The following is a 9119-nucleotide window of genomic DNA, read 5'->3' as shown; positions in this document are numbered from 1 at the left end:
TGTTCCACATCAAGGAGAAGCAGACGGAAGATGCTTTAACATCTTCTTTGGGAGGGGTGTTTCTAGTAAGGGCTGCAGTCAGAGTGTAAGCTGAAGAAGGGGTGTCTGAGAGTGTGTCTGTCTGTGTGTGTGTTGACTGGCTCTAACCTTATGTGTGTGGTGTTTTTTGCCTTTCAGGTTCTTCAGTTCATTTTAAAATTTTGAATACAAAAAGCCCAGCCGGTCCTGCCCATGCTGTGGGGTTAGTCAGAGGGACACAGGGTTCCTCTTCTCCTCTCTGCTGGGATGAACTGCCTAGGGAATACCATTTCTGACAGCCCAGTCCTACTTGTGTCTTTTGGAAAAGGGCAGAGGTGAAGAGGTAACTGCCAGAGTTCCTTGGGGATGATGGAGTTGTGGTGTTTGGCTGTGCCCGGAGCGGCAGGTTGGGCATTATTTGTGTGTCTGAGGACTGGTTTGGGTGTTGGGGAGCCCAGGGAGCTGAGCTCTCAGTGCATTCCCAGCTCTCCCAGGGGTGGGAGCTGGTGCAGGGCTGGGTGACAGCCTCTGGTTGGGCTCGGGGCAGGCACTGGCCCCGGCACAGACACGGGGTGGTTTGGGGACGCTTGGGGAGCAATGGGAGGAAAATGAGGGATGGTGCTGGGCAGAGCGATCAGCCTGTGCTCGTGTCAGTGCAGCTGTGCAGGGCACTGGGATCTGGGTAAAACTCCAGCTCTCCTGGTGTTCAGGGATGCAAGGTCTGAGGGACTGGATTTACCTGGGGCTTTCCAGGAACAAGGGGAAATGTGGTGCCAGAGCTGTGCCCCATCAGGTTGTGTTTCCCTTTGGGGACAGGGAGTCTCTGGGCTGAGGTGAGATTGCTGTGTGAGTGGCAGGGAACAGGGAGCTCAGAATTGCAGGCACTGATGGAATAATTGTCTTAGGTCTCTTTGGTTTGTGTTTGTGAAAACTGGGATTTGGGCTGGAGAGGTGCTCTTGGGAACAATGGATAGAGTACATTTGCTCTATGGATGTGTAAGGAAGGACAGGGAAGGGGAGTATTTATAAATTGTTATCAGTATTTCATGCAAATTTGGGGTGGAGCGTTGATGTAGGTGGGTGGGTTTGGCTTGGGCCTGTCAGGACTAACCACAAAGAATCCAACCAAGCCCCTGACCCCTCAAGGCATCTGTGAAACACTTCCACAGAAACCCAAGTCAGAAATCCAGTGATAATGGAGGTAAAATTATAGGTAATTGCCTATGATCGGTGGGGAATTTCCTTTGGAATTATCAACCAAGGCAGAGCATATCTTTCAGCTCTTTTCCTGGTGTGCAGTTTCCTCTCTGGTTTAACTGAGTTTGTGTGCTCCTGTTAACAAGCAGTGTGTTTTCACCCTGAAATTTGGGGTGATAGTCTTTCTCTAGTGTTTTTCCCACAACTGACTCATCCTTTCCATGAATAGTCCATGTTGTTCTACACAGCTGCTTTGGCCCTGGGTCAGAGAGAGAGAAGGGAAATGACTTTTTAGGGCGTTGAAATTTCTCCAGGAAAGTGCAGGAGTGGGACGGTCTTGCCCCTCCCCAAAGCCCTGCAGGCGCATGGGAGTAGCTCAGTGCCGGCGCAGCTCTCTGAGCAGTAACAACGCTTGGGAGGTTCGAGTGTTGATAACAACTCTCTTGTCTCTTGGTAGCAGTCCTAGGTGGAGGAGAGGAAAAAAGGAACTTGTGTTATTCATGGAAAACCTTCTGCTGTTTCTTGTGCAGACTTTTAGATCTTTGTATGATTTACTATCCAGTGTCTGTAGGTAGAGAATGACTTATTTGAGGTAAAAATTGAGATAATCAGTAATGGATAGGTATGGAAAATGTTTGAAGTAAACTTGAGGTGACCTGTAGTGGAGAGCATGAAGATTTTGAAGTAAACTATAGCAATCAGTTGTGCACAGGTAGGGAAACTTCTGGGGGTAAAATACAAGGTCATCTCTAGGTGAGGGAATGAACACTTTTTGAGGTAAACTGAGTGAATCAGTTGTGGGAGTATTAGTAAATTCTGGGGGTGAAACTTGATGTAACCTCCATGGTAGAAAATAAATAAGTGTTTTGAGGTAAAAAGGAAGTCATCAGTGTTGGAGAGGCAGGGAGATTTTGAGAGTAAATTTGAGTCTGTAGTGCAGAGAATGAACATACTGAAGTTAAAGGGAGGTAGTAACTTGTAGACAGGGAAAAAATTTGGGGGTAAAGTCTGAGGTTAATGTCTAGGGGAGACAACATTTTTGAGCTAAACTGAGGCAGTCACTAGGTGACAGGTTGGAAAAGTTTTGGGCGTAGAAATTAAAATGACCTGTTGGGCAGAGAATAGACATACGGAGGTGAAAATCAGGTAATAAGTAGTGGACAAGTAGCAATAATTTTGGAGGTGAAATCTGGGGGGATGTGTGGCAGGGAGAGTGTCCATCGTGAGGTAAAGTGAGACAGTACTGGAAAGATAGTGAAATATTTCATAGTAAAACTTGATGAAATCTCCAGGGCAGAAAGAGAATATTTATAGGTCAAAAAGAGTAAATAGTTAGCGGGCAGGTAGGGAAAATACTGGGGGTAAAATCGGAGGTTATCTCTAGGGGAGAGAATGAACATACTGAGGTAAAAATCAGGCAATGAAGAGTGAATGTTAGGGAAAGTTTGGGGGGTAAAACTGGAGATAATCTCCAGAGGTAGTGAATGAATACTTTCTTGTAAAAAAGAAGAAATCAGAAGTGGACAGACAGGGACAGCTCGGAAGGAAAATCTGAAGCAATCCCCAGGGAAGAGAATGAACATAATGAGGTAAACTGAGGCAGTCATTTGCAGAGACACAGTGAAAATTTTGGGGATAGACACTGAGACATTCTTGAGGATATAGAAAATTACTTTTTGGGGTAAAAATGAGGTGATGGGTAGGGCAAAGCTTGTGGGAAAAACTTGAAATAATCTGTAGGGCAGAGCATGAGCATTTTGATGGAAAAATGAGATATTTATTCTCTACTTCCCTTTGGGCTAACTTAATCTCCACCCTTCCATGAACAATTCCTTGGCTTCTCCTGGAGAAAACCCCATGGCAGAGGCAGTCTGCAAAGGAGCCCAGAGCTGTGCTTGGAGCAGAGAGTGCTGAGAGCTGCGGGTGCCTCTGCTGCCCCAGGCTGGCAATATCCCCATGGAACAGACTGGGCAAATGGGATTAGAGGGAGCACAGTCCCTTCAGGGAAGGGGTTTTCTCCTGTGCACATCAGGCACGGGGCAGGAAGGGAACTTTGGAAATCAGCTGATTTCCCCCAGAAAGCATAATTCACATCAAGAGCAAAGGTTGGTTTGGGTGTGAGCACTTGAAATAACTTGGAAAGAGAAGCAATCACCTTTTGCTGCTTCTTTCTTTCTTTCAGATGCTGGGATTGCCTCTGTGGACATGTGCTGAGCTCTCCCCGCAGGGAACTGTCAGCCCTGAATGCCTGTGCAATAACTGCAGCTGCCCAGGCAGGCACAGTTTTTTCAAAATTATTTTTCTCGGACCGAGCACATCTCCTCAAGTTCCTTCTCACTTCCTGCATCCTGGAAATGCAAAAAGGGAAAAGATAAATGTGCAGCTCAACTGAAACAAAAAGCATCATTTCCCTTCTTTCTTGTTTTGTTCTTAGAGCCTGTTGGAGTGCTGGCCTGGATTTGGGAGGAGCCAAGTAGCCTGGAGCAGTGAGGTTTTTCCTGTCAGACTTGGCTGTCCTGTGCAGGGTTCACTGATGCTGTGAATTGCAATCCAGGGCATCTTCAGGCTCCTGGTGCTTGGGACGTGGCGTTTGGTGTGCAGAAAACATCCCAGGCTGTTCAGCTTGGGTGTGGCTGTGCATTTGCACAGTTCCTCAGAGTGGGAAAAGGCCAAGAGAGCGATGGGAAGGTCTTTCTTCCAGGCCTGGGCATTCTCAAGACACCTCAAGGATGTTTTTTAAATGTTTCTTGTCTTTTGTTTCCCAGCCCAGGGCTGAGCTGGAGAACGGGTGGAGACAGTGGCAAGCAGGAGTCCCATGTTTACATCTGCCCTTGGATTCCAGTTTCTCCCAGTGGGTCTGTGCTGCCCGAAGTACAAAGGAAGGAGGTGTTGGAGTACCTGTTTGTTCACCTGTTGAGCTTGGAAGAGATGCCGAGTGTGAAATTCCAGGAGTGCCGGCTCCTTGCGAGCTGTTGGTTGCTCAGATGGGGTTGGGGAAAGGGGGGGAGAGTCCGAGCACAGCACAGTGGTAGGAGCTGGGTTTGCATCTCAATCTAAGGCATCTCAAAGCCTGATAAGCTGGAAAGAAGACTTTGCTGTGTTAATGCATAATTACATTTTTGTGCAATTTTTTGAAATTAGGGCTGGGATCAACCTGGGGAGGAGGTTGTCTGGCACAATTCCCTGTGCCCTGCTTTGCCATGAGGAACGGATGCCTGACCTCTTTGCAGAGAGCTGCTGCTGATGTAGATTTCTCTGTTTCTATAGTGAATTTATCCCAGTACTTGGCTGCTATAAAGAAGTCTCCTCTTGCTGCAATTTCCCCCTATTACATTTAAGATCAGCTCCAGCTGAGTTAGAATTTAATCCCGACCTTTCCCCCCTTTTTTTTTTTCCAAGAGGCCTCAGCTATCTTGCTATTTCTTTCCTCTCTCACCGTCCAGGTCCTGTTTTTCAGACCTTTCCTTATAAAACCCTTGATAACCCATTCCCCACTTAAGGCTTTGTTGTAGCCTTGTTTTGCTACCTTCTGGGTGCTGTGGATGAAGGTCTGGCTTTGAGGAGCACGCCCTGCTCCCTTTGCTCAAGGGATTGCAGTTATTCCAATCTCCTGCTGCTGAGGGCTTCCTTAGGCTCTTGCTGAAATGAAAAATGTCCAGGAAGCTTTTCCTTTTTTGGGATTAGACTGGTTGAGATATGACCATGATGGTTAAAAACCCACAGTGCAAAGGAAGGTTTCCCCCTTCTTCCCCCCTACCCCCCACCTGCTCCATGCTCGGTCCTCTCCCTGCACAGTTCATTCCTTTGTAATCACAACTGCTAAGGAAACCTTTCTAATCTTGTCAATTGGCAATGCAACTGCTTTTAAATTCTGTTTTAAAATAGGTTTTGAAGTCAGGCTCTGCCCTTGCTATTGATTTGAATTCTTGACTGAGTAAGTTATTGGTGCTTAAGAAGCCCTTTGTTGCTTTAAAGCCTTTCTCCAAGGGTCAGAGAATAACACTGACAGGGAGTGAAGGAGCGCTGCCCAGTAGTTGCTTAGAAACGGAATGTGTTAAACCAGGTTTCTTTAAAAGCAGTTTTGAGTAAGTGAAATTCAGGTACTTGAATTACTTTGGGAAATGGTCCATTTAGGATAGATCTACACTGACAGAAGCTGTTTATCTGAGGTCAGTACATGCTTTGATCAGTGCAGGGCCTTCCCCTCAAGAAACGCATGAGCCAAGCCCAGCAAGGTAGAGGAAAAGACAGACACAAGTTCAGCTTAGAGAGCTGCACGGGTGAAATCCCATGAATATGCCTGGAGCATGGCCCTCCCCAGCAGCTTTTCTTACAGTTAAATTCTTAAAAAAGCTAGAAGCTGATGCTCAGTACTTTGGGATCTGGCTCAAAACTGCGGAGAGGATAAACTCCCTTACTGGAACTCAGGCAGTGGAGTGCCCACAAGCCAGCAGCCCGGTTGCTTCTTGTTCAGCTTCATTTCAACGTCGTTTTTTTGTTGTTTTGGTTGGTTGGCTGGTTTTAAAGTATTCTTAGAGATGCTACAAGTGGAAGAAGAGAACAGAAATAGAGTGGAGCACCACTGGCATATTACCTGATATTTTACTGTTCCTCTTTTTCTTTTAAAAATATATGTAGATAACATGAACTTTTAAACTCTGTGATTTGGGAGAAACACTCTTTTTTCTCCCTCTCTTTGGAAGAGATATGCAAGTCCTGAGCCGTTGGGCCAATGCTTGCTGCATTTTGTTTACGTTTTTACAATCAAACAAGGGGCTGATAAGATTGACAAGGAAGATACAACTCAGGAGCTCACTAGGCAGCAGCCTCCAGACTCTTTGGGTGATGCAGTAGGGTATGAAGACTGTTCTCCAGTGCGAGATTAATCCATAATAACATGCTCACTGACATAAAAGTCACTTCTTATAAGCCACTTCTTATTCCCTGAAGTGCAGGAGCTGAGGTGTTTGACAAAGCCTTGGCAGAATGATGAAGTAGATCCCTGTCAGATTTCTCCTTCTTGTGCTAGTGAGAGCAATCCATCTTCTTTAAGGGTTTTGTTCCTTTGGGATTGTGTGTAGTTTAGAGGGAGAACAGTACCCAGAAGCATTAATTGTTTAATCTGCACTGCTTTTTTCCTCGACATGTGAGGCCTGAGTATTGTGCTGGGAAGCGGGGCCAATAAAATTTCTGGGAGTCAGACTTGGAGCTCGAAAGTTTTAGAATTAACGCTGGAGACTCAGCTCCCTCTATGGTCAGAAGAGGGGGAGACACCTTCCTTCAGGATGTCTCTCCAGGGAATGCTTTTGCAAAGTTTTCTCTCGTAACGGCTCAAGTCCTGCCTCTTCCTGAAATTGCGGTGTAGATCCCACTGGAGGCAGTAAATCTCTCAAATGTATGAGCTTGGGCCTACACACCTGCTAAGGTGTGACTAGAGGTGTGAGAACTTTTGCAAATGAATTTGGAATCATGAGAATCACAGAACCACTGAGGTTGGAAAAGCCCTCTAAGGTCATCGAGTCCAATGTGTGCCCAATCCCTACCTTGTCACCCAGCCCAGAGCACTGAGTGCCATGTCCAGGTGTTCCTCGGACACCTCCAGGAACGGGGGGACTCCAAACCTCCCTGGGCAGCCCCTGCCAAGGCCTGACCACCCTTTCCAGGAAGAAAGTCCTCTTGATGCCCAACCCTGGTGCGGCTTGAGGCCCTTTCCTCTTGTCCTGTTACTGGTTGCCTGGGAGAAGCAGCCAGTCCTCACCTGGCTACACCCTCCTGTCAGGGAGTTGTAGAGAGCAAGGTCTTCTCTGGGCCTGCTCTTCTTAGGACTGGTATGGAATCACTATTTTGCATTAAAGGACAATAAGCAGATGTTTTGAAAAAATACTTTGAAATGTTTTTGCATTGTCCTGGAAATCTGCCAAGAATTGGAGTTGCTTACCAGGTTAGGTGTTCTTGCCTGCAACTTCCCAGGGGCTGCTGGAGGTGGGATGAGGCTATTGCAGAGGAATTACAAGTACGTGGTTTCTCACTCAGGAGACTCTGGGTTTACTATAGCTATGGAACTGGTTTTCCAGACTAGAGGAACCCCTTGAAGGACTGCAGCGGGAGGCAGAGATGGGATTTGGGGTTTGCATCCCCACCTCCTGAGCACACATGGGGTTAGATGCCCCTTGGCAGAGCTGTAAGGTGTAATGTGGGCAGCAGCTCCTCCTCTCTTTGGGGGCCTAAATTGAAACGCTCAGGAGCCAAATCACCTCTGAGCTGCTCTCTTGTGAGCAGGAGAGGAAGGGACACCTCCAAAGGCCACATAGCTCACTCATAGTCTGAAAAATCCTACTGCTGAATCTGGAACCCCCCCAGGGATGCCTGGGACCCCCCGGGCCCCTCTGTGATCCTCGACAATGCACCCCTCCATCATCAGACCATGCAGTGCCCCCCAGTGTTTTGCCAGTGGGAGCACTGGAAGAGATACTGGGAACGCTGGGAGGGAACTGGGAGGAAACTTCCCACCACTCTCCAACGTGCAGCAGCCCCAAGTGCGACCAGTGAGGAGGAGGAAGTGCTCCCAGTGCCTCGCCCCCCCCCCCCAAAAAAAAGGGGGGCGGGGGGGGTTACGAGAAGAAAAAGGATTTTAATTGAGGGGAAAACACTCCATTTCTTTAATTGTGCTTGAACTTAGGAGGATCCCACTTCATCTACTGTTTGGAGGGTCTCAATTGACACAACGTTTTCATGATTTTGTATCTCAGTTGGCTGGGAATCACTGTTTTGCATTAATTTTCCTGTCTAATTGGAAGAAGAAAGCCTTTATGGTGCTGTTTGATGGATTTGAATTGAGGGAAACCGCCCCATTTTCATAATCTTAAGGTTAAAACTGAGGGCAAAACACCACCGTCCCTGGTTTTAAAGGGAAGCCCTTTATGTGCCATTATAAGAGTTCCATCGAGGGGGACCCTCATTTGAAGGGACCTTCATAGAGGAAAAACGTGTCCAAAAGCCCCCAAAATGGTGTTTCTTGAGGGAAAGTGAAGAGGACGCTGCATTTTCCCTCATTTTAGGAGGCTAATTTGAGCAAAAGTCCCCCTTGATTCACTTTTTCTTTGGGTTTATATTTAGGGGAGACCCTCCTTATGCATCAATTACGGGTCTAAATTGAGAGGGAAGCTCCGTTTTCCCCTTGATTCAAGGCTTTGAAATGGTGACTAAAGGGAGTTTTCCCTTAATTCATTAAGAAATTGAAAAAGAAGCCCGGCATGGACCGGCGGGTCTGGACACATCCCCATTGAGGGGGGGCAGAGCCGCTGCTCGGGGGATCCTTTATCCCCCTCGTACAGCTGCGAGCTGCCGAGGAAAAAGTCCTCGTTCCTAGGCTTAAAGCCCTGCAGGTTTACCTCTCATTCTCTTGCTCTGATTTGTTTGACAATAAATTCAATTTATTCCCCCCAGTCGTGTCTCTTATTCCAGTGACCGGTGAGTGATCTCTCTGTGCCCTTCTCCCGATCCTCGGGCCTTTCCTGATGTATTCTGTTCCCTGCCCAGGGTGAGGAGGAGAGGGACAGAGCGGTTTTGCTGGCACCAGGCACCTGGCCAGGCCCAGCCCACCCCAATAATCCCTGCGATCATTCACGCCACCATTACCCAGGCGCACGGCGGGTCCGGCTCCGCGGGCAGGCGGCTCCAGTAGTTCAAAGTGGGCAAATTGGGACGGAGTGAGAGGAAGCAGGTGCTGCCGGTGGGTGAAATGTCTCTGCTGCGAGCTGCCTGGGAAAGGAGGAGGGAGAACCTAGTGCAAAGGAAAGGGGAGAGAAAGAGGGACAAGGCTGGAGCTGGGAAGGAAGCGGAGATGGCCAAGGGGCAGCTGAGCATTTTGCTTTCCCACTCTGTGGGGGGAAAGAAAGCGCTGT

Source organism: Aphelocoma coerulescens, unplaced genomic scaffold (assembly GCF_041296385.1).
Source record: "Aphelocoma coerulescens isolate FSJ_1873_10779 unplaced genomic scaffold, UR_Acoe_1.0 HiC_scaffold_123, whole genome shotgun sequence".
In the NCBI taxonomy this organism is placed as follows: Eukaryota; Metazoa; Chordata; class Aves; order Passeriformes; family Corvidae; genus Aphelocoma; species Aphelocoma coerulescens.
Note: the sequence above shows the minus strand (reverse complement) of the source record.